The sequence below is a fragment of the Protomyctophum bolini genome (assembly GCF_963924005.1).
Source record: "Protomyctophum bolini genome assembly, chromosome: 24".
Classification (NCBI taxonomy): domain Eukaryota; kingdom Metazoa; phylum Chordata; class Actinopteri; order Myctophiformes; family Myctophidae; genus Protomyctophum; species Protomyctophum bolini.
Window position 1 is genome coordinate 15,498,884 of NC_137885.1, and position 26,836 is coordinate 15,525,719.

Genomic DNA, 26,836 nt, shown 5'->3' on the forward strand with positions numbered 1-26,836 from the left:
TCCCTGCAGGTGATATCACGTGATGTCACATGCTCTATCCCTGATGATGTCACGTGATGTCACATGCTCTCTCACCCCGACCTACCAACACACACACTGACGGGAAATGCACGATTCCTGTGATAAATACAAAAAGCAAGCAGTTTGTGTGTGTGTGTGTGTGTGTGTGTGTGTGTGTGTGTGTGTGTGTGTGTGTGTGTGTGTGTGTGTGTGTGTGTGTGTGTTCGTGCATGCATGCATGCATGCATGCATGCGAGAGAGAGATAGAGCGAGACTGCTCCCATATAAATACTGAAATTCATAAGCTAATTATGTCTACTCTATACTAACCTGCTATGAGTCATGCAGCATACATTAGGCTACATATAATAACATACATGTACATGAAAGCAGCATCACAGTATTCACAATCTGGGAACCCATTCTATTAGATATATTATTTCGGGGCACTACCCTCCCTCATTTATGTGTATAGAAACAGGAATTCCTCTCCTTTCTTAGTTCACTTCCTTAAGTTCCTTCTGGGTGTTTCTGTGTTTATTCCTACTAACAACGACACTACATTGTTATGAGAGATTATTATTATTATTTAATTCCACCCATAGCTATCTCACATTTAATCCTATATCCTACTGGAGGTCTGAAAATAATCATTAACATGGTGATTTTTTTACAGACCTCCAGTTCTAGGAAACACAGAATGGGGGGGACTTTTTTATTATTTCAGCTTTAATAAGGTATATTAATGACATGTAAAATGTTGAAAATGAGTGGAATGCCCCTTTAAGTGTTTGAATGGCTAAACTGAATTGTACGTGTAATATGTCTTCTTTGTGGTTGTTGCACTATCACCAAGTGGAAGTAAATATCTCTTAAGAATCATTAGAAAGTAATTCACTTGGGCTAGGCAAAGCAAGGCAAGGCAATTTTATTTATATAGCACCTTTCATACACAAGGCAATTCAAAGTGCTTTACAGAATAAAAACAAATACAATGCAACAGTGCACTTTAAAATGAATACAGATTATAATAGATACAATTAAAATAACATATAGGATCATATAAATTACAACAAATACCACCTTTAATAGAAACAGAAAACACAGTTAATTTAAAGTCCAGGCAAGACACAGCTGTTATTAGACATCACTGGGATATGCAATGTTAAATAAATACGTTTTTATATTGGATTTAAAAACGGCTATGGTTGGGGATTTCCTAATGTAACCTGGAATGTTATTCCAGGTTTGTGGTGCATAATGGTGAAATGCTGCTTCACCATGTTTTGTTAGTTTGTTTGTCAGATGACCTAAGGGTTCTGGAGGGTTATGGCTTCAGCATGTCTGAGATGTAGCTGGGCCCACAGACAGTAACAACATATAACAAGTAACAACATTTTAAAATCAATTCTCTGGGACACTGGTAGCCAATGTAAAGATTTTAGGACTGGTGTAATATGGTCATATTTCCTAGTTTTTGTCAGGACTCTAGCAGCAGCATTCTGAATCAGTTGGAGTTGACGAAGAGCTTTGTTTGAAAGTCCTGTGAGCAGACCAAGGCTAATGGTGTAGATGTATTTTACTGGTTGTGTCCCTCAACAGGCCTATTATAAATCAACTGTTTTCTGGGTGGGTTGATCACTGTAAAAAATAAAACCACCACTGTGAAAAAAGGAAACGTTTTTTTTACTTAGCAAAACTAATTGAAATGTTAATTATCCATGACTATAAAAAAGGTAAGATGTAATTTTTTGGAGGCAACACCGGAACACCCACATCCATGTAATCTGACTATGTTCAGCGAGTGTCTTAATTGAGAGTGCAATGCATTTACATAAAATATATAATTTATCTAAAACAAACTACAAAGTACTCCAAGAGGAGTGTTAGATCAGTGGTTCACAAACCACCACATCTTCAGTAACCCAACAAAGAAAGTCCCTATTCAGTTGAATAAGGACTGCAGGTAGTATAGAAGATCATCTAGGCCGGGTATGGTCAGTGTATGCTCAAATAACTGAAAGAAAAGGTAATGCCTGCACAGTCACACTTCATCATTATTCTCTGTGATACAGTATTGTGGCAGACATATTGCCAGTTATTGATTCCAACAGTTGTTGTGAATCATCACTGAATTGAGATTGCCTTCCTATAATGCAGTGATCACAATATAACACTAGATGGCAATGAAGGACTAACCAATTCAGTTTCAACCCTTTTACAGTCTATGGTTTCAACATGAGACTTTTTGATTATTATGTTGTTCATTGGCGTTACTTTAATTCCCCACGTCAACGGTTCTCTACATCTACGCCATTCAATTTCTAACATGAGATATATTTTTTTCTTTATATATATCCTGATTTCAACTTAAGGCACAGTTAGATAATGCTTAATTATCTGTTGTCTGCAGTTCAGGAGTGGTAATGTTTTGCATCAACTTTTTGTTCACAATATGTGCTGTTCCTGTTGTGAATGTGAAGTTATAACCGTTGTCTATAGTTGGAATGGGGGATGTTTTGCAATTTTATGAGTTGATGTGCGGCCTGTAGTCCACTTTGTGGTAAATTGTTTAGGTTACTCGTGTTGTGTTGGTCAGACGTCAGAGTAATCTAGTAAGAGAGTAGTGACATGCTTTGATCTCGCCGCAAAGTGGGTACCTATGGGCTATAGTTCCGAACATTGGAACTATCCCATTGAGATAGAATGAGCACTTTCCGCATTCCATTGTTACAATGGGAGTCAATGCTAGTGTCGCCACTCTCTTACTATTCCACTCGGGTGTTGGTCTGCCTTGAGGATACTGCAATAACAGAATGCACACAGGCATGGCTTTAGTTATAGACATCTGTCTTTCTCTCAATCCCCACTCTCTTGCTTTACTGTTTCTATCAGCATTGTGCAGGGTCACGCAAGGTTTCATTTAATATGCAAAACTCTTAAGGCATTGCTAATCCAATCCTGGCTAGGTAATTTTTTAATACACTTTGAATAGCTGAAAAACAATGTTTGTGTTCATTTGAAAGGAATCTGTTTCCCTGTTGGGCTGGCTCTGTGTCTGGTATAAGTAAACCCTCAACTCTATAACTGTCAGACATACTAGCCTATGTCTGTTCACCTTTCATGCAGGAATAAAATGGGCACACAAGTTCACACAATGTTTTCACATTCGTACAATTACACTCATACACATTACACACTCAGGTCTGCATTCATACTATTCCATACCACATGAAGTGCCTTGCTCAAAGGCAGAGATTTGACTTATTGAGAATGACAACATTCTAGTGACAGGACAGCCTTTTACTGAGAACCCATGCTCCCTAAACTGACAACTCTACATATATATCCTCATGTTGAAACATGTTTTGCTAGCAATCTCCCAGAGCAGATTTCCTTGTAGATTGTAGAAGACATCAGCTTTCTGATTTTATACTTCCCTTATATCACCAGCAGGTGTCAGTCTCCACTAAAAAAACTATACAAGAAATAGTCAAGGTATTATAGTGTGTGTGTGTGTGTGTGTGTGTGTGTGTGTGTGTGTGTGTGTGTGTGTGTGTGTGTGTGTGTGTGTGTGTGTGTGTGTGTGTGTGTGTGTGTGTGTGTGTGTGTGTGTGTGCGTGTGTGTGTGTGTGGAGACGGCAGGCAGACGGGAGGGAGATACTGGTGGTGGTGGAAGAGCCACAATGCTTGCACTATCTTACTTTGCTCAGTGGGCTCATTGTGCTCAGAACCACATGGGCCCCCTCCTCTGGCATGGCTTCAGATGTTGAAGGAGGGAGAGAGATAGAAAGTGTGTGTGTGTGTGTGTGTGTGTGTGTGTGTGTGTGTGTGTGTGTGTGTGTGTGTGTGTGTGTGTGAGAGAGAGAGAGAGATATGGGGGGGGGGGGATTGAGAGAAATTAAGGTCAGGTTTTGACACTCTTCAGGTGAACACCTTTGTAGTGTGCACGGTTAACAGAACCTCACCGCACAGCACACTACGTCATCTGGTCGGCTTTGACGCAGCTGTTCAGCCAGTTAAGTGAGTGTACACAGTAAACATTGTGCACAAATGAAACCAAATAGATCCATTTGGTTTCATTTTGTGCACTTTATTCAGAGTTAAATTAACACTAACTGGATCTTACTGTGCAGTACCACGCAGACAAACAACAAAGGGTCATGGGTTCAAACCTGTGGTAGGCTTGCTCTGCCTTTCTCTCTGCTCTCCTGTCCGCTATAACAGAATGTTGTAAATCATAAAATATAAAAAAAAACATGGGGGGAGAGAGAGAGATATGTGGATCCAGGTTGTGGGTGATTTTTGCAGAGATGCTGGGAGCATAACACAGACATATGGTAGAAAGATAGCAAAGCCTGTTGGCATATAGTACAAAATACATGGCACATGCAGAGAATGAGATGCAGAGAGGGAATTGGATCCAGATTTGCTGTTATTCTCAGGGGGTTAACAGGTGCAACAGTCACTGGATGCAATTTCATCCAGATTTACTACCATTTCTATGGCACCTTTATCAAAGTGCTTCACAATGTGCCTATATATTTCACACACACACATTCAGAACACACATGGTAAAAGACAATCATGCTAGACACCAAGCTGCTCATCATCAGGAGCAGGTTCAGTATGATGCTCAAGGACATCATACTGAAAATGGAGCCCAAATGGCCTCTTATCTCCTGATCCACTGCTGCCCGCACTGTATTTTCTGTTCTCACTGGTTTTGCACAATTTCCAAACTCATCAATGAGGATCTGTTGCATGCGTACAGTAAGTGCATATCGATAGCAAAACTAACGTGCACTATATAACATTTATATATGTCAAGGACCCCTGAATTGGTATTTATTTGATCGCAGACCCCCATCTGAAAAGGTTTTGTAGAGACCCCATCAGAGAACATTTTTTGTGTTAAATCTTTTCCAAGATTTTTCGTCATTCTTTGAAAATGCCAGATATGCAAGCTCGCAACACTGTTCTAGAATCTAACCGCTAACCACAAAACAGAAGGAGTTAAACTGAGTTTGATGCTATATTAAACCCATTCTGGGCGGGAACCCCTTTTGGTGTTTTAAGCATTATGTTATACTTTAGCTATTGAAAAATAGCAGATCTACAAGCTCAGCTACGAGCTGCTATTTTTTAATCGTGAAAATGTGCTGCAAATCTTTGAATATATATTCTTTCAGAGCGTTTTTAACTCAAATCTTTCTTCGGGGGGGGGGGGGGGGGGGGGTCCCTGGAACAACGTATTTTCAGATAGGGGTCGGTGGCCAATTACATATATTTTTGGGGGTCCTTGACATGAAAATTTTTGAGAACCACTGACATAGAAACACATGTTTTTCAGAAAACTGTCAGGATTTAGAATACTTTTGTAGAATCGTCCTCAGGTCTAAATGGGTTAACTCATTTTGTTGGGGACACCCTGCAGGAACCCCTCAAGGACCCCGCCCGGACCCCACTTCGAGAACCACTGGTCTAATTTGCTCGACACTTCGTGTCTCCCCGTGAGATCATGCCTGGTGATTGTCTCAAGAACACTGTGGAAATTGTTGTCTCTGATCGTCTTTAGTAGAAGAGGGTATGTATATCCACATTTGTGCATGGGTGCACGTATGCACACACACACACACACACACACACACACACACACACACACACACACACACACACACACGTTCAAGAGGAGCTGAACTCTAGTTTGTATACTTTTTTTAATACTTTTCATTTTCTGGAGCAAATAGCCTACAGGTGGTATGTAACAAAAAATGTGTTTGTGTTTAAAGCTAAATATTAATTTGATTATAACAATAGTCAAATCTTCTTTGCAAAATAGTCAGTGGGTTATTTTTTTATAATTGTCTGGCGTGCCAGTGGGCTCGGGTGTACATTTGGGACATTCACAGAAGAACACATTTATTCTCTAATTCTTTCATATTATTATTAGAGGTGGCTCAGGACTTACAGTAGAGTCAATTGGTAGAGTGCACGTCGAAGGTTTCTTCCAACATTAAATGCGGGGTAGGTCTCCCTAGTCTCCACATCTCTCCAACTCTTTAGTAAACTGAAAAATATTTTTCCGGTTTTCATTTTTTTGTCTTTTTATCTTTTTACTAAAACATATCACTTACACCCCCTTAAACTTCTCTGCATTCACATAAGCTCTCACAAAGTCAAATCCTTACGGGTCAATTTTTTACACTGTTAAATAAACATTGAGGAATGTACTGATTGTTGTGTCCTAGAACCTTGTAGCACCATGTGGGTACTGGGCTGGCCTAGTTAATACCATCACATGTTTTAACCTCATCTCACAACCAGCATACGTACAGCATGTTTCTTTCTTTTCTTTTTTGCATTGCATGTCACATCTTGTCTTACTTTTTGCAGATTATACTAAAGCCCTCTGTTTTGCCGTATGACAAATAGCAAAAATTGCCATTCTACAAGTTCACAATGCATCATGATCTTATTAAAAAATAATAATAAAAAAAGAAAGAATAAAATGTGGGAATACTAGGATTAATGAAATGAAATGAAATGAAATCTGCAAAACGTCCTGGCACTTATTGTAGTATATAGCGAACTATACTCATCCTTCCTGTGGCTCCAGAAAGATCAAACAAATGCAAAGTATGGAACCTATATCTTTGTGTCTGGCATTTTGAGAAGCACGGATGAATGGTGTTTCACTAGCACATCTTATCAGGGCTCAATGAGTTCAGTGGAGCAGCTGGCATGGTGCCTGGCAAGGTGGGCAATGCCAGCCTACAGTATACTGTCACCATGCCAAACTCTCCCCCCTGCTATTCTCTGTCTCTCTCTTTAATTTTCTATGCTGAGAGAAAACACGAGGGGGCGGGGGGGCATTGAGTGAGTGAGAGAGACTGTTTTAATGTGTTCACTGTACAGTGAAGGTCCAACTTTTGCCTAAAGCATTTCCCGCTAAAATTGCTTTTCATTCTTCATCTGTTTAAGAACAGTCCTTCTGCCAAAATCCTCATTCTTAAACAGACAGTAATTAACTAAAATGTATGTTTGAATCCCCACCTGGAAATGAGGACAAAACTAGAAAGCCAGGTCTGGGAGTGTTGATCGGCGGTCAGTGCCTGGTGGCAGGTCAATCCACATTTATGCTACGTTTTTATTCATCTGTGTCTTTGCACAACCAAGATTGGGAAAGAACAAAGAACTGTGGCAACAAAAGCAAGATAGATACTCCAATGGCATTGCAGATGCATAGTTCATACTCTCCGCAAACCAGCCCCCCGGACACCACAAGACAGCTTGTCCCCAAGCTAAAAGTAAGAGACACTGACCACGAAAAACCTAGTCTCGCATTTCCATAGGTATCGGAGATCTCTTGCTAGCGGTGACATCTAAATTCAGTATAGGGCATAGAACTGGGTGGAAACATTATAGAACCAATGGAAAGAAGTCTTGGCTGGCTCAGGACCAGGATGCTTGGAGAACCCTTTTTGACTAGCCTATATGCCCCAAGAGGGGTAATATGCGTTAGATAAGTAACTACGTCTAGTTTGGAATGAATGTAACATAATGTCAACAGGAAGCAAATTGAAAGTGAGCAGATGGTACTTTGCAGCTCATCCGCTGATTCTGGTCTTAACATCTCGATGACCTCAGAATCAAGTGTGAGTGTGTGACACACCCTTAAGATAAAATGCGAAATGTGCCCAAAGATGGTGCCGTGCATGGACATAAACCATTTATTTTGGTATTTGTGCCCTTATTTATACCCGCTATTTAATCATTTAAGCAGTGCCGCTGAATATTCTGAAATGTCTGTTCTCAAGAGTTTAAGAAGAGAGAACAAATGGATATACTTCACTGTTCAATCGATTAATCTTGGTTGGCAACTTGGCAGGGCAATGCAGGCCAAACTCCAGAGATCTCAGGAGGACCGGGTTTCAATTAAGTGAAACAAGCAAAGCGGATCTGCGAGGACTGACAGGAGGAGATAGTAGCCTGCCCTAGTACACACCAGGACGGCTCATGTCCAATAAACTGTGTCTGGTCCAGCAGTCACCGGTGCTGCGTTGCATTGAGCTGAGCCAGCAGAAAGCAAGCGCCACTTGCTGTGTATTTGATGAGAACGTGGGTATCGGGTGGTATTTACAAGCACCCGTTAGCTGTCGCTGAGTCATGCACCACCAAGAGCTGTGAGCAAACTGCCTAATGCCCATATCCCGAAGCACTTAAATAAATAAAGCATCATCTCTGTTAACCAGGTGACAGACAAACGCATAAACCACTACAGGCATGCATGGAATAATTCAATTCACTATTTACTGGAAAATTACCTCCAATCCTACAGACACAGATTTAATTACTGGTGACCCTTTGATTACATTCTGTTTACATGTTCACCACCTGTCACTGACATGATCTATGGCTATTTATCTATGTAATGATGATCACGTCAGGGCAGAGAGCGATATGGGAACAGTTGTGTGAATTGCTAGTGAGCACTTATAGCCTAGTAATTAGCTTGACTGATGAAATAAGTCTGTATAGTCCTATACAGTATACTGTGTGTGTGTGTGTGTGTGTGTGTGTGTGTGTGTGTGTGTGTGTGTGTGTGTGTGTGTGTGTGTGACTGTATATTTTATGTATACAAAACAAAATGTACAGAATATACAATAATACTGAATATAAATGGATGAAGGCCTATACAAAAATGTAGGATCCAGTACGTTACCATTAGACTGCTGCTTAATAATTTGAAATAATCAATGTATTGTACGTAATATGTATCTACTCCAGAAAAGATTGAGCACTGAAACGTATGCTGCTGCAAAAACGTTGTTGTAGGGCAGGCTAAATATTGAATATTACACTAGCTCACGCCTCACGTCATTCTCAAAAAGTTTTAATTTCAACTAAACCTTCCAAGACCAATTTGTTTCCATTATAGGCTGGACCTATCTGTAGCTCTTGGTCCATAGCCCTAATGCTTAATTCAGAATTAAGCATTAATTCTAATGCTTAATTCAGAATTAACTGGACCCCACTTTGTGAACCTATATTCTAGGCACACGCGCTGGTGTCCTCGGTCCCCATACAGGGGTCCTTCCTGCAGATTGCAGAGTGCAGAGTAGACGTCGATGTGGTCGAGTGTTGGCAGCCCTGTCGTGGTAGTAGTAGTACTAGTAGTAGCCCAAAAAGTTCACCACTGCTACTCTCTTGAACCCGTCGGACATAGTCTGCTTCGCAAAAGCTTGAACGGTGAGAAAGAAAGAGGGTGGGAGTCTGGGAGACAGAGAGAGGGGGGGAGTCGAGAGAGAGAGAGAGAAGAGAGAGAGAGCGCGCGCATTGGAGTTGCAGTGTTCTCCGTGCCTGTGTACCTCTGTGCGCCATCGCATGTCGACTGTCTGTCTGCAATTTACACAGCTGCGACCAATTTCGGCTGGAAGCCCTGAATTAAAACGCGCGTCGTCTCAGGTAAGATATGTTATTGTTATGCATGTTGTTGTATTCCTGTGCGTGCTGCACCGAAGCTTTGTTGTTGTTGTGTGTGTGTGTGTGTGTGTGTGTGTGTGTGTGCGCGCGCGCATGCAGACTGTGCCGCAAATATTCGGGAAAGTTTGACCGCTTTGGGGATTTGTAAATAAACATGTATGCTGCCAGCGAATCGCACTTTGGATATCATTTACATCAGTTTGCAGAAGGAGCCTAAGGTGTTGTCTACATTCTGAAATCAGTGAGTGCGTTATACTATCAGTAGTATCAGAGAATTGTTGTGTATTATTGGCTTGTTGTATGTATTCTTAAGAGCTTTGTAAGTTAAAATGATTTTGTGTCAGGATATAAGACTGTTGGTCACTTTCTCCTCCCATATCACCCCCTGTCGCGTTTGCAATCAGATATCAGATTCATCACATGGTCACATTATCCATCACCCCTGCTTCTTTTAGGCTACTGTGGTGACATTGACAACATCAAAAGTTATGTTGTTTTCATTGCAAGTTTAGTTTCGCATAAAATACATTATATTATTAGCCTGTGTTGCCCACTGGTATTGATTTTAGGAAAGGGGGGGGATAATGACGAACAGACCTTCTGTACAGCGCGTAGGCTACAGCGCAAACATTAACTGCATTGGCCAGTTGTGGCTAGAGAACAGCAGTGTCTCAGCCAGTGGGTATTAAAATGGCCCAAGGGTTGGACCTTAGTTTTAATAGGTTTGGTGTGTTTTTATTGACTTTAACGTGCTGACTTAACCTGCAAATGGGTCCCAGTGAGAAACCTGCATTGTACTGATACTGACTGTACAATATTTTAGTTGCCTAATAGACCACTGTGATTGGTACAGTAGATATAGATGCGCGTGTTTGTGCATGTTAGAAAGCTGTATAAGTCCTGAGGGGAAGACTTCTGTCTGCCTCTGTTGTGTCTCTGCCATATTTTTCAGTGGGATTGCTTTTTCAATTGCTTTGTTTTCTCATCAACACACATATTAAACAGCCTATGAATATCAACAGCACTTAAAAAACCCACTAAGTATACATGTCCACTACCATGTTCTAATGATTTTGCGAGGTTATTCACTATCGATAATTTGTTAACAGTAGCTTCAGTGCACCACTGCACCTGGTCCTATAATACCAGCACTTACATTTTAAAACCGTGTTGTTGTTATGGTATTTAGTGTCTTCACTTTCTGATATATAGGTGCTACACAGTACTGGTACTGTTACTGTATTATGTATGTGTATTGTGTACACAGTGTACATTTCATTGTTGCCCCTCATAGCATTTATATGTAGAAGAGATGTATAACGCTGCACAGGTAAATACGTCTGCAAGGATAATAATCTGGTAAATGTCAGACTGCACTGCAGGAATGACTTCAGTTCACGTGGCATATTTTATTTCTCAGGAAAGGGGTGGGGGGTAGAGTTAGTTCAGGGGGTCATTTGGAATCCCAACACCCCCACCTAGATATACTAAACAATAAAACCTATTAGCCCTGGTATCTGTTTGATGGCCCTCCCTTGTCAGCTCAGAGTCCCTTGAGATCCCTTTCCAATTGTTCACCCCTCTCTGTTCCCTCTTAAGGGTCCATCTGGGTCTCTTCTTTACACTCTCTGACCTGAGCTCGATTATACAAATACAAATACCTTCCAAAACCTGACAGTTTTCTGAAAAACCCTATGTTTCTGTGCCTGTGGTTCTCAAACAGTTTCATGTCAAGGACCCCCAAAAAATATGTTGTTCCAGGGACCCCCCCAGAAGCAAAGATTTGAGTTAAAAACGTTCACTCTGAAGGAATATATATTCAAAGATTTGTGCCACATTTTCACAATTTCCCAAAAATAGCAGATCTACAAGCTCGTAGTGCACCACTCTGTGGCGCGCTATGAGCTTGTAGATCTGCTATTTTTCAATAGCTAAATTATAACATGTCATACAGTAATGTTTAAAACACTCATTTGGGCTTCCCGCCCAAATGAACGCTGAGGACTTTACTGTGCACCTGGCTACTAGGCCCTTCCCTGGGCAAACAGTGGCAGTCTCTGATACGTATAGAGGTCCATGGCCTCCGCTCGCTGCCAGACAAGCGACAGCCGAAAATATATACGAGCACCTCTCCCACAGTGGCCCTTATATCATTTGATTGACCTGCCCTGCGGTGCACGCAGACACCCGAACCTGACACCCATGCTGACCGCACGCGCACACACACACACACACCTTTCCCCTCAGGATGAGGTCAGGGAGGGAAATGGAAAAGGGGATAGATAGCGATGGATGGAGAGAGAGAGGGCTTTACCCTCGTAGTGGGCAGCGTGGCAGGTGGGGTTTATGGGTGTTTGGGTGGATGTTGTTGGTTCCGTGAGTGGCAGTGGCTTGTTTGCTGCTGCTCAGTGGCCCCAGTGTTTGCATGCGCTCCGTGTGTGTGTGTGTGTGCAAAAACACACCTCCTGGCCTGTGTGTGTGTGTGTGTGTATTTTCTACAGATTCTTGTGAGCATTACTTTATCGCCCGAGCAGAAAGGTATACCCCAGTGAGTCCATCATGTGTGGGGTTGTCCAAAAGCAACACTGCTATGCTTGTCTTCTGATGTGTATAAAGTCAATATTTCTGCACTGCGCGTGGCAGCACCCACCCAGGCCACCCCCCCCCACCCCCCCACCAGCTCACAGTGGAGCGCTATGTAGCGGACAAGGCAACCATTGATGACCAGTATGGGGTGGGGGTCAGCCAGAGGGGGGGAGTGTGTGTGTTTGCGTGTGTGTGTGTGTGTGTGTGTGTGTGTGTGTGTGTGTGTGTGTGTGTGTGTGTGTGTGTGTGTGTGTGTGTGCATGTGTGTGCGACGTGTGTGTGTTGTGTACGGAAATTCTCTTTGACCATTTGCGTGGTTCAGATGTGATTTGATATGTATGACTGTGACTAATTTTAAGGAGAGCGGGTAGTCCACAGTCCACACCTCTTTTCTTTTATATGTTTTGTGTTTTTATAACGACTGAGACTGACTCCAAGACAACGTTTAGTTTAGTTTTCATGAATAACAACTTTTGCATGGATTTAGTAGTAAGCACAAAATCTGAGGTGAAAAAAAATGAAAAACACTTAATTTGTCATGTCCTGGTAATGACGTGTCAACTTCTGGGGGTGTTGAAGTCTCTCGCATGATGAATCGGGTGCATCTCGGCTATTTCAGGAGATGCATTGCACACACACATACAGTACGCTCTCATAACACATCGATGTTATGAGAATAGAATGTACCTCCTCAGATGGCTTTGTTCCTTTTGAACTGATTGGTGTACATGGAAACCGTCAGTCGCAGGTTCATTTTCTTTGGTCAATGCTAAGTGTGTTTCAATCCAATTCCATATCAGACAGGCCTCTAATGGCTGTCTAAGGATTGTACATTGGCATTCTATAGCACGGCTGATGAGCACTCAGGGTCACGGGCAAGATGATCTCACAGGCAGAATGGTAGATAGTAGACCCCAACAAAGACAGACAGACAGGTAGGTTCTGGACATATACTAGGTTTCCATCTCGGGTCGCTGTCAGGTGGAAACCTTGTATGTCCAATATAAAACCCACAGACAGGATTGGTTAGACGTTCCGGACTCTGCTGCAACAGGTACCGAAATGTCCAACAAGCACGCAAGGCTTCCACTGTGTAGACACGTGCATTATACTCATCTGTCAGAGCTCCATTAGAGAACTTCAAGCTGATGGCTATAGGTAGCAGAGCAGATATCTGGCAAATGTCCAGGTTTGGCGGTGCTCAGCCCTAAGGCATGTATGTAGTACCGTGCACTACCTGGTATGGAGGAGGAGGTATAGTCTTTCATGGTACGGGCCGGGGCCAACAAGTGTTGACGGGCTGAAAATGTTTTGTGTTTTTATCTCGAAGATGTAATGTTGGCATAGGTTCAATAGGTTGTCTCCGTGGTCTCATCTGCGAGTCCGTTTTGCCAGTGATTCCCAAAGTGGGGTCCGGGGACCCATAGGGGTCCTTGAGGGAGTTCCAGGGGGTCCCCAGCTAAATGATAGTTAGGAACCAAATTGACCCTTATGGGTCTGTAACTCAGAGAGTGTACAAATGGAACCAAATGGACCCGTTAGGGTCCATTTGATTCCATTTGTACACTCGCAGAGTTAAATTAACATTGATTTTACAATATGCATTGTGGTCCCAGAGATAGAAATGCCATTAGGTACCGTAGCCTAATTCAGTTCAAACTGGGGGTCCTTTAAATTAAAATGGTGTGTTCTCTTATAGGGGTCCCTGGCATATATTTTCAATATAGTGTCGATTTGGGGGTCCTTGACATGAAAAGGTTTGGGAACCACTGCCTTTTGCAACTAAGGGTTTCGTGGTTTTGAATTCACTGCTAGGGGTTTAGTGTCGGGCACTGTAATTGCCAGGGGAGTCACCCATGCTAACAAGTAACTACCGGTAACTTGCGTCACGGTAAAGGTGTTACTGGCATTCAAATTGTTCAGCAAAAGAGCTGTACTTGGTAATTATGCTTTCATTTCCACTGCTGTGAAGGCCCTGTGCCTTTGTTTGACTCGAATAGCTCCTTTCTCTCATTTGCATGCACAGTAAAAACAGTCCTGACTGTTAATTTAATTAATTTCATAGTAAAAACAAACAAAAGTATGTTGTTCTGTCTTTCTCTCTCTCTCTCTCTCTCTCTCTCTCTCTCTCTCAAACCACAATGTCATTAAACCTCCTAGGGGTCATGAAAACATGACTGAAATCCATTCCTCTCTTTTCTTTCTATACCTGTTCGGCTCGTTGCTCAACCCTCCCCTCCGTCTGTCTCCGCCCCCCACTCTTCTAGCCATGTAGCGATGACAGGCGGAGGAGACCAATGAAAGCAGACCTGCGGGTCATCACAAAGTTTGCACAGAAGACAGAGCCCCCCCCCCCCCCCACCCCTAACCCCCCCAACCCAGGGGGCTGCGAAGAGGCGGGTCAGTGCTCTGTGGCAACCGAGAGGCTTGAGAAAGATGAATCGCCTGGTCTGTAAAAAGGTTGGGGGACGACACACAAGGGAAGAGCTATTTGTCTCCTACGCTCCGCTGGGCACACCGGCAGCTAAATGGTACCTCACCCCCCCCCCCCCCCCCCCCCCCCCCCTGTTTTCTTTTTTTGTCTCCAGCGGCATCATGTATGATTTATGACCGTCATTAATTGCCATTACGTGAAGCTGAACGGAGGTCATTCGCTGTTTTGCCCTAGCTTCTCCAATCTCATCTTGGATTAGCACCTAAAGTCCACCAGGGCCTGCCACATCGAGCATGGAACCCTCTTCACGTTTGTGTAAGGACGCGCTGTGATTGGCCAGTAGCCAAGATTTGTTTTGGGGCTTTTTATGCCTTTATTGATAGGACAGTAGACTGACAGGAAATGAGGAGAGAGAGATGGGGGAATGACACGCAGCCAGCAAAGGTCGTCGGGATCGGGATTTGAATCCCGCGAGACGCTGTCAGGCTGTCATTGCAACGTTCGATGTGGCAACTCGCGCGCTTTAGCGCGTCGGTGGTGTCTCGTGGCTCAAGTTTGCTTGAGACGGCGCCCCTCCGTCACGGTCTAAAACTACTTTATTCCCTACTACTAGCAGTGTGACCATTTACTCAAACGCGAAGAGGATTCCATGCTCGCTTGGCTGTTTATGGGAGAATGCACACTGGTGATCTAACATCTTTAATTCTAAGAGGATCAATCACAGTCGACCCCACTCCATTTAGGCTTACTGTCATTGGCCTGTCAGTCTGCCAGTCAGGCTGTCCAGTGGTGTGCTTCCAAGCGGAGGAATTGGGGTCGACTGTCTCTGCTGTCCTGCCCTGGATGCCACATCTCAAAGCTGTTTGGATAGGTGAACAAATATTAGCCATGGCTAACGGTGGTCTGTATTGACATTGTCTATTTGCCTGTTAATGATGGCAGTGCTGTTTGTCGACGAGCATGGTAATGCGAGGCTCATTTCGCAGAGAAATTATTTAGGAGTCACTGCTGTGGAGAAGGAAAGCCAAACATGTCTCCCGGTGAGGACGGATCGCTGGAAGCCCTCGAGTTATTCACAGAACACAGGGAGTGATTTTATACTTACCGTATGAACTCCCTTATCTGGCTAAAGGGTATGTAAACTTTGTAATCAGTTGTAAGTGTCTCAGCCAGCTAAACACATCCCCACACACCTCAACTTATTCAAATATTTGAAAGTGTAAGGAAGCCAGCCAAGCACACAGAACACAGTTGGGCCATTAAACAAACACTGGTGTTTGTTTACGTTACATACTGTCCCTTCACTTGTATGATTATACACACACACACACGCACACGCACGCACAGTGGCATGGATGATTAGTTGTGTTAGGTGAAAGGAGAGAGATGTCTTTGGTCATTTGTCATTACTGATCTGGCAGATCTCCCTGGAGATGACGGCTGTGTTTTGGTGGTCTCCAGATGAATGACCCTCAGAATTCATCTGGAGAACAGGTCAGATTGAGCTGTTTTCCAGTGTTTCTCTCTTTCTCTGTCTCACTCTATCACGCGCACAGAACACCACCACGCATGCCTTCAAAGCTAACCTCAAACTGTAGAGATACCAGATGCTCGATGCTTCATGTATGGATTCCCTTTTCGTAGTATCTTTTTTAACCCTCCGCACTAAGAACCTTGTCTTTATGTAAGAGAAGCTGGTCACTAGATTTGTTGCATGAGCCCCGACATTTTAAAAGACTATAAACATCAAGAGCAGTAACTCACAAGGCAGGCCCAAGTCTCCCGACTGTGTGGCACTCTTGAGTGCACTCGGCCATGTGAAGAGTCAACATTCTGTACTGTAGAAGGTACAGGGTTTGTTATTCACACGCTTGCACAAATATTGTAATGTCATATTTCAACTTTAGTCTGTGCCATGGTTGTATATGGTCTGTGCCATGGTTTTATATGGTCTGTGCCATGGGTGACTGTGGCTCAGGAGGTAGAGCAGGTCGTCCAATGATCTATGGGTCGGCGGTTCGAATCCCGGTTCCTCCTGTCTACATGTCGAAGTGTCCTTGGGCAAGACACTGAACCCCAAATTGCTCCCGATGTGCTGGTTTGTACCTTGCATTGGCTTCCACCGCAATCAGTGTATGAATGTGTGTGTGAATGGGTGAATTTAATGCACTTGGATAAAGACGCTATATAAATGCACCATTTACCATTTATATTGTCATTTTAGAAATGTGAGGTTTATTTTGAAATGAAATCGTTGTCCAAGTGTGTTGCCAATTTGACAGAATAGCCCGCATTGATACAAGTTTATCTATAAAAGTTTGATAAAAGCATAGCTATCAAAGCAGAACTCATTCAACTCACCATCTCATCTTCATATTTAAAGTAATGATAATTGCAGAATCGTTCTAAAGATATATACCAGTTTTTTTAAATGGTTTGGTTTGGTTTTAAATGGTTTGGCAATCTAAGATAGTCTCTCTCCCTCCTCCGTAGGGGTAGGGAGTAGAAGGTGTGTGTGTGTGTGTGTGTGTGTGTGTGTGTGTGTGTGTGTGTGTGTGTGTGTGTGTGGGTGTGTGTGTGTGTGTGGGTGTGTGTGTGGGTGTGTGTGTGTGTGTGTGTGTGTGTGTGTGTGTGTGACTGTGTATATTTTGTGTGTGTGTGTGTGTGTGTGTGTGTGTGTGTGTGTTGAATATGAAGTCGGTGGGTATGAAGTCGGTGGGGCGAACGGTTCTCTAGTTATGTGGATTACAGACGTACACACACACACACACACGCACGTGCGCACACACACACACACACACACACACACACACACACATGCACGCTTGCATACAGTGTCATGAGGCATTTATTGTAAGAAGTGTTCTATCATGACAGCTTCAGTGACAGTGATAAGGAAAGCAACCATGACACAGAATATTTATCTGTATTGAGACAGTGGGAGTTGAGTTTCGGTGGTGCTCTGAAGCAACCTGCATGACTGCTACCATGTCATTACAACTAATAATTGACCTTGTTGTTTTACAAGGAAAGGTACTGTGTGTGTGTGGCTGTTGACTCGCGGCACCCGACCGCAAGCGGCGAGCAGCTTTTGTCATTAAACCGGATGCTTTTTATAATTTCCAACCCTGAGCTCCGCATCGCACAACTAATTACAACTACACAGGCGCTTCGGGCGCTCAACCCCACTCCATTATTCTCACTCTCTCGATGGGCGGAAATGAAAAACGGCCAGCTTTCACATCAATCAGGGAAATTGATGGTCGATCGGCAGTGTAGCTCCTGGTTTTAATTTCTCAACTCTCAAATAGGTTTTAATAGCTTTGTCATGTTTTATGTATATGAATAACTAACGTTGACAGGAACCGCCAGAGAAACTTGAGAGGCAGATTACAGTTGGTTGCAATAGTGTCTGTCATCCATCTGTCAGTATACTCAGAGCCATCTAATAGAAGAGGTACGATATAGAGGGGGCAGAAACCGAGCACTCGAGCGCTGTTCATGCAGCCTGAACTGAGCCAAGCTGGAGTTGGAAATACATTGTTTTCAATGAGGGCAGCGCAAACAAGAGCTATTTTAAGCATGTGTGCAACTTGACAGCTGTTTTAAAGTATTGTACAGTCAGTAACAACTAAAGTCTCTTTAATGTTTATGTTGTACTATTACTACAATCTAAAATAAAGGGACTTGGACTTGTACCAGTCGCAAGTCCCCATTCTCAATAGAAGTCTACGTAGGAGAGCCGCCCACCATTGGACTGGCCCCATGAAGTGAACGCAGTTTGCGTAACGGCTCTGAGTATACTGTACCCGCAGCCATCACACACATTCGTAGTATAGTAACCAGTAAGATGCCCTGAGGGCGAAAAGCCCTGCACGCATCCGCCATGGGTGACGGCAGACTGCTGGGCAAGCGCTGGCGCTTTGGCACGGGAGGTCAAATCAACATATGGATTGAATTCTGTACTGGCCATATATGGAGTGTGTCTTGAGTGTACAGGGTTTGATGAGGTCAGATCAACATATGGAACGTCAGAACAGGTCAGCTCCATATATGGAAATCTAATTGTGGCAGCGGGGGTAGTGTCTTGTACAGGGTCGTGTACAGGGTTTGATGAGGGCCCAGGTAGGCCTGGTCCTTAATTTTCGGGCCTGCAGCTGCCGGGCGCAGCTGCACTAATAACTTTGGGGCGGGCCCGTCTAGAGTTTGAATGGACAGGTATCAGTCTAAAGGGAGACACCCCAACACATTAAGCTCAGTGGCCTTGTGGTTTGAGTGTCCGCCCTGAGACTGGGAGGTTGGAGTTCGATCCCTGGCCCAAAGACTCAGTGCTTCCCTGCTTGACACTCAGCATCAAGGGTTGGATTGGGGGTAAGTCCCTGCGACATACTAGCGTCATGTCCAGGGAGTGTACCTGTACATCAAGCTGCCTCACGCTACAGAAACAGGAGATAGGCACCCGAGTCCTGTCCTGCTATCATGCCTCATGGCTCGGCAAAGGTTACACATGAAACCTTAGAATTTGCCTATACCTATACCGTCATGGTGTTGAATTTAGCAACTCGATGCATTGTTTGCATTGTCTGCACTGCAGCTGGCCTAAACGGGTTAGCAGCTGTGTGTACACCATTAAATTACGCTGATTGGTTTGAATTTATTAGGCTAAAGTTTTGTCTGTTCCACATGTTTTTTGTATTGGCATCTTTAAATATTGAGGTGCGATGTTGCATGCATGAGGTGATGAGTTTTGCTTTGCGTGTTTCTGCTCCTAAATGGTGGAGCGTTCTCGTGTTTAGCCACGAGAACGCTTGAATATTTTGTTTTTATTTAAAAAAATTCGCAAAATATGTTTAGCCATGGCTTAATCTAATTCCACAAGTGGGTTGCTCTGAATGTCATCCCACATTACTAGTTTCTATTCACCATTAACCAATATATTCATAAATTTACCATAATTGTAATACCTTTAGCTCCACTATGAAATAATTTCCCCTTTGATTCACGCCACGCCACATACTCCAAATTGCTTTTAATATCTGGAAACCTTACATGTTTTTAATGGTTGGTTTTTTAAAGTTTATTTGACATTCATTTACTAACATTCAACTTGTTGTTTTTGGTGTAAGGTCTGGAAAGAAATGACAATTATGAGCAATTACACTGAAGGCCGGGACAATGAAGGCTGAGACAAAATGTGTGTGTGTGTGTGTGTGTGTGTGTGTGTGTGTGTGTGTGTGTGTGTGTGTGTGTGTGTGTGTGTGTGTGTGTGTGTGTGTGTGTGTGTGTGTGTGTGTGTGTGTGCTGACCGCGTGTGCGTGCGTGTGCACGGGGTAATTGGAGAGATGCCCTCCGACTGAAAGATTCAATGTAGGTCAGTCAGAGCATAAGTGTCTCTAAAAGGAATATAAATGTCAATATTTTGCTGCTGATGTAGTTATAGTGTAGATTACTTTATTTATGACCTACATCCGTAATACTGTAAATCCTGCAATAAATCTCTGCTTGTTCATGTTATGTGTTCATTCTCCATGGCTGACGTGCTGAAGATATAGTGTAGACAGAGATGAGAATAACGCATACCAAAGCATGATGGCCATACCAGCATGTCATTGTCAGGAATAGCATTTCTACATTGGGTAATCGTCTGTGTGGCCTACAATATATGGGGAGTTAAGTCGGGTTCAGTGAGGTTGATTTAAGAAAGTTGGGGTGGAGGCCAGGGTCTTCCATATAGGTGGCCTTACACTAGCCGATAATCGGGCAATTTTGACGCTCAGGGCCGATAATCGTGTGTTGTGAGCTGCGTGCAAGTTTTAAAATCGTGTAGTGTATAAGATAATCTGATAAGATAATCGCGATTATTCTGTAGTGTGTGGGAGTGTGAATGCATTTGATGATCCAGCAGTCTAGCAGTGTCTGATATTAGCTGTATAGAGCGTCGCAGTCCCCTTTCATGAAGACGCCAGGCCCAGGAAAGAATTCCCAATGCATTTTCCTTACAGACATTTCAAAAAGTATTTATTTAAAGACCTTTTAAGTGTCGTACAAAGCCAACTCTTGTCGTGACAAATCATGACAATATGTCATTGGCCTGGATATGACAGGTCATATCCAGGCTTATCTCGGGCATGTTTCAAGTCTCTGAAAGTTGAAAAATGGTTTGGAGAAACCTCAACTTTGTCAAGTATAACCGTGAGTCATAATAATCACTGGACTAAACATGCTGGCCCTTCGTTGCAATAATTTTATCATTTCTATAGTGATTTCTATTTTCTGTGAATTCAAATGGATCGTTCTCCTCCTTAAATGACTGGTCTGTTTGAGGAGGAGGAGGAGGAGGAGAAGGCGACAGAGTGTGAAATGTAGTGGCTTGGGCTATAGCGCAACAGGCTAGTGATCTCACTCAGCCTTTGTCTGTGATGTGAACCCGACTGAAGAACAGCCAGGGGGAAACGCAACAGTCTCACTTTCTATGAGAGACAGAGCGATTGAGGGAGAGGCAGAGCGAGTGAGGGAGAGAGTGAGAAAGAGAGATGCCTTCCTCCTCTCAGCCAGCCCCCCAAACTTCTCTCTGTCTGGGTGTTGGACACAGTTGGGCAACCTGAGGTTGGCACGCACGCACGCACACACACACACAAAATGCACTCTCCTCTCGCCATTCAGAAAGTTAACGGTTTGTTTTTCACAGACAGGAATGCTTTGCAGCTCGCTGCACCTCTTACCACTCCATTACCCTCCACGCACACACGCACGTACGCGCGCACACTCCCTTCCCACGCTGTGATCGGCTAGTCAGTGTTTACAGACGGATAGTAAGGTCTCTCTCTCTCCCTCCTCTCTCTCTCTCTCTCTCTCTCTCTCTCTCTCTTTCTCTCTCTCCTTGCTTTATGTTGTTTTTTGTCCACACTGAGCCCTCGTTCATCTCCGCAATAATCTAACCATGCTGTGTTTGGTGAGTATCCCCTCACGTATTCCGCTTTGGCAGTCATCTGTGCATGTGTGTCTTGTGGACAGTTGCGTGTTTATGAGTAATTTATTTCAATTATCTTTGCTTCTCCTCTCTCTTTTCCTCTCTCTTTCTCCTCTCACGTGCTGTTCCTCAGTCAGTTCCTATACTCTGTCTGTCTGTCTGTCTGTCTGTCTGTCTGTCTGTCCATCTTTCAAACTGAGCCATTACCTGGCTGCACGTGCTCTCTCTCTCTCTCTCTCTCTCTCTCTCTCTCTCTCTCTCTAATCACTGTCTCTTTCAGTCACTCCGTCTGTCAGCAGAGGTATGTCAATGGACACGTCTTGTGTGTCAGTGTGCAAGTAGGTGGGTCGGGATCAGGGTGTGTGTGCGTGCGTGTGTGCGCACGCGTGCGTGAGTGCACGTGTTGATTAACATCTGCCTGGTGGGAGGGGGGTCTATTGTGTGGTGGTTCTGTCTTTGTTCTCAGGCATGTGTGCAGGAACGGGCTGGAGAGGGAGAGACGAGAAAAAAAAAAGAAAGACGAGAGGAGAGATAGAGAAAGAATTTGATGGAGAGGAGAGGATGAGGAGGATAGTATGTGTGAGGGGAAAGGAGGGAAATGAGAATGTGGATGGAGAGGAGTTGTGAGATGAGAAAAGACGGCACAAGAGCCGAGTTGAAGCAGCAGAGAGAGGTAGTAGAGGTGAAAAGAGGAGGTTGGAGAAAAGAGTGAAGATTAGGGGGTGGAGGTGAAAGGGATTGAAGAGTGGCGGCTGGAGAGCGGAGGTGGTAGAGGGGAGAGGAGAGGAGAAGAGATGAGATGAACAGAGGAGAAGATTGGAAGGACAATGAGACAGCAGAAAGAAGAAGCAAGGAGATTGATGGAGTAGATTTGGTCTGACTCTGAACTTGCTCTCGGAATGAGTCTACTGACCCCAACTGTTAAAGGACCACTTCACCACTTTTCAACCTATCTTCATATAATAGGTCCTCACTAATAATCTTGAAAAAATGGCGCAATCTTTTTCTACTCTGTCTGTGTCTCATAGGAGGGCTGTGGGCAGTTCAGAAACCGTCTTCCAGTGACATCATCGATGGGGATTACAAGCTAATAAAAACTGCAGGCTTTCTAGTCCTGAAAAGTTGCAATGCGAAAATGGAATCCATCGTTCTCACGATAATGAAAATCTAAACATTTTTGTAAAAAAATCTTGTTTAAAAAATAATCTGCCTAATGATCACTGGAAGACGGTTTCTAAACTGCCCACAACCCTCCTATGAGACACAGACTGAGTAGAAAAAAATCGTGCCATTTTATCATGATTATTAGTGAGGACCTATTATATGAAGATAGCTTGAAAAGTGGTGAAGTGGTCCTTTAACCCATTTAGAGCCTGAGGCCAATTCTTTAAAAAATATATTTTACAGTTTTCTGAAAAACCATTTGTTTCTATGTCAGTGGTGCTCAACCTATTTCATGTCAAGGACCCCCAGAATTATCTGTATTCAACCTGTCAAGGACCCCCAGAATTATCTGTATTTGGCTGCAGACCCCCATCTGAAAATATTTCGTTTCAGGCACCCCCCCAGAAGCAAAGATTTTAGTTAAAACATTGAAAGAATTAATATATATTAAAAGTTTTGATTCGCTGTGCACCTTCATTTTAGAGACCAGGATTACTGCATGTTTTTGTGAGGGTACCTACCCTAGGGGACACGGGGAGAACATGTGAGGGTACCTACCCTAGGGGACACGGGGAGAACATGTGAGGGTACCTACCCTAGGGGACACGGGGAGAACATGTGAGGGTACCTACCCTAGGGGACACGGGGAGAACATGCTCCCAGCAGGATGAACCGATTCTGGTGACCCCCGTGGCCTTAGGCCCGTAGGCCAAAAATATCCACTTTTAGGCTGTGAGTGATACAGAATGGAGAGAGTATACTGTAGACACAGCCGCAGGGCAGGCGGGTATTGATTCATGGGCTGGCGGAAGGGGCGCACGTGTGTCATTCAAGAGGTTGTCTTAACTGCTGTCCACTTGTCCACTTTTAAGAGACGAGACTTAATAATAATAATAGCTCAAAGTTATATAGCACTTTTCTAAATACCCAAAGCGCTTTACATAAGAACACAGGAACAGACTTTCATCGGAAAAACAAACAAAGCAAAACATAACAGATGCAACAACAGTGAAAGGTTAAAAATATAAACGAGGGAAGGGGGGGGACATCCTAACCAGACCTCAGCTGGGGAAAGCTATCCTGAAGAGGTGGGTTTTGGGGGCCGACACGTATAGAAGACCCTGTCCCCCCAGATGCGGTACTTGGCCTTGTGGACCTTCAGGAGGTTGGCTTTCACTGGACCTTCAGGAGGTTGGCTTTCACTGGACCTTCAGGAGGTTGGCTTTCACTGGACCTGAGGGAGCGGAGGGGCACTTTTCATTACTTGCCTTAACAGTTTACAGTGGAATTTATAGTTGTACTGAATGCTCTTCTTCAGCAATAATATATGCGATACAACTTGGAAAGTGTTGTGATAGCAGGGCGCAGATAACGCCAAAACGATGTTCACAGCCAGAAACGAGGGCAAGGCCGCTAGCTATTCTTGCTGAATAATGGTTATGGCAGTTTTTGTTTTGCAAGGCCTGCTTCACTTTCTTCACGTTGAACAATTGAACAATGGTTTTTTCCTTCTATTCTTTTGTTACAGATGCAAAAGTGTGAAACTAAACCAAAAAACAAATAATCTGGGAACCTGATCATTAATTCCGGAGAGGGAGTGTGGTGGAGCAGATGGAAATAGAGAGGGAAGAGAGGTGGGAAGAGAGAGGTGGTGTAATAATAAGGCAGGTAGGAATGGATAGGGAGAGAATAAGGAGTGTGTTGGGGCAGATAGGGAGAGATTGGTGGGACACAGATAGGAAGAGAGTCAGACAGGGGCTGGTGCAGCTGCGTGCCTATTTAACCCATTTCAACCTGATACCAGATTCTAGAATGTCTTCTAAATCATGATAGTTTTCAGAAAAAGCCATGTTTCTATATCAGTTGTTCTCAAACTATTTCATGTCAAGGAGCCCCAGAATTACATGTAATTGGCCGCCGACCCCATCTGAAAATACGTTGTTCCAGGGACCTCCCAGAAACAAAGATTTGAGTTAAAAACGTTCTCTCTGAAGGAATAAATATTAAAAAATTCGTGTCACATTTTCACGATTTTTCTAAAATAGCAGACCTACAAACTCGTAGCGCCGCACTCGGTGCCGTGCTATGAGCTTGTAGATCTGATATTTTTCAATAGCTAAAGTGTAAACATAATGCTTTTAAAAACACCAAAAGGGGGTTTCCCGTTCAGAACGGGTTAAGATTCTCTGTCTCCACCTCCTCTCACCGGGGCCAAGGCGGTATCATTAGCCTTGGCAAATAACCCGCGCAGCCATTGTGGCGGGGGCCATGGCACGTTAGTGTGTCCTTTTTAACTGTGGGCTCAACTCAGTCCATTCACTTGGAAAAAGAGAGCGGCCATTGGCAGATAGTTGGCAGGCGGCACAGAGAGACCATTCACCCCCCCCCCCCTACCTTCCCGGGTGGGGGTGTGTGGGTATAGGAAGGAGCTGAGAATACCACCGCCTCGGAAATGTCCCTCGCGGTACATTTCTGACGGAAAGCCTCCCTGGACAGGCCTCTTAAATGTCCGATGTTGCTCACAAACCACGAGGTGCTCCACGCACTCAACGAGAGTGGCGATGGATTGGACATATTATCCATCCATAATTCCATATAGTCTCGCAGGGCTGTCGACTGCAGTCATGCATTGATGACATCTGGACAGAGTCCAGGTCTTTATCTGCAGGGGAGACGACTTTGCTCAACAGACTGATGTACGAGGTCAGACGCTGTGTTTGCGATGCAGACGACGAGGGACAAATGAAAGTGATTCTCAATGGAGAAATAATTACACATAATTACCCCCCCCCTGCCCCCCTGTCATCTATCACCTGGGGTAAAAGACAGTTGGCCTGGATTTTAATGGAGGCTCGTTCATTCGCCTCCCAAAGACTCTTTTCTTTTGTTTGGACACACACGGTCTGGTGGGGGAATCTTATACGGAATTGTAGTTTAGGCCTTTTACAAGTTGTGCTTTTATGGCAAATGTGCAGACTCAGAGTCAATGATTATACTAACTGTATATGAAAGCTGATGTAGTTTGAGGAGGCAAGCTGGTGTGTGAAATAACGAAGTTAGTCAAATTACCCATGCAATTGCAATAGGCCCTAAAAGGACATTTTCTTTTCACAGTTTTCATTTCCAGGCGTCGCTTTGCTACAAAAGAGAATTTTGTCATGCAAACATAAACGGTAATAGATATGTCAAAGTTTCTCAAGTCGAGGTGGAGACTAGGTAACATTGCTGTTAGACCGGCAGTCCGGCACACAGCCTTATTCCACTGTGCCATTGATTCACTTATCCTTCTATTGATCTACTGTCGGAGGCTAAAGTGAATGAGGCACAAAGGGAGCCAAGCAGGGCCACTGTTTATACTCTATGTCATCACTGCACAGGGCTGCTGAAGTTTGTTTTCATCAAAACACCACAGCAAAATAGAGCAAGCCCATATCCCACCAGTAATAAACTTCAAAGTGAGACGGAGAGGTAGGTATGCCACTACTACCACAGTAGCTTCCCGAGTTTTCTTATTCTTAACCTCTGAAGTCCCACCTGTACGTCTTTGTTTAACAAATAGAAAGAAATATCAGATCTACAAAGCTACAACGCATCACACGGAGACACGTTGTGAGCTTGTAAATTCCACTTACATAATACACACAACATATTTGTCCCCACACGTCTCAAGATTTGCCATTGACAATGAAAAGGGAATTGACAATGAACAGAGAAATTACGTCAGAATTCCGCTAAATATGACGTAAATTAAACATCAAAACATTAAACGCCATTGACATTGAAGGGAAAATGTACGTCATATGTAAACGAGCAAATCGGCTAACCAATCACATTGGTTGGTCGGAGCGCCTGGCCAATAAGGGACAACATTATCTACCTTATGTAGCAATGTCAAATGTCCACTAACATAAATTGATGTACGATGACGATGACAAGAGCGTATTTAAATCTGTCTGACCAGAAGCAGGGATAAAACAAAAGCAGCGATACAAATAAAACCCTTGACCAGAGGGGGTCGATATTGGCACGTATTTCCCTCCCCCAGCACATTGAACCATGCTTCTATTCTATATATGGACACGGGCCTTAACGGGTTGGAAAAGATGTGTGTTTAGGTTTGAGAGTGTAAGCAGCGGCCCGGCTGTTATTGCAGGGCCAGGTTAAGGAGTGACCGGGCTTATTTGGATGCTCTGTTA

At 43.7% G+C, this 26,836-nt stretch overlaps 1 protein-coding gene across 1 annotated transcript in view; it reads left to right on the top strand.

Moving 5' to 3' along the window:
• Positions 1–9,366: 9,366 nt before the first annotated feature.
• The window catches only part of LOC308312006 (semaphorin-5B-like), a 100,005-nt gene continuing 82,535 nt past the window's right edge, over positions 9,367–26,836 (top strand). Inside the window, exon 1 of the mRNA XM_080758851.1 lies at positions 9,367–9,468. The gene's annotated coding sequence lies outside the window, so the exon portion shown is untranslated. The remainder of the gene's footprint in view (positions 9,469–26,836) is intronic.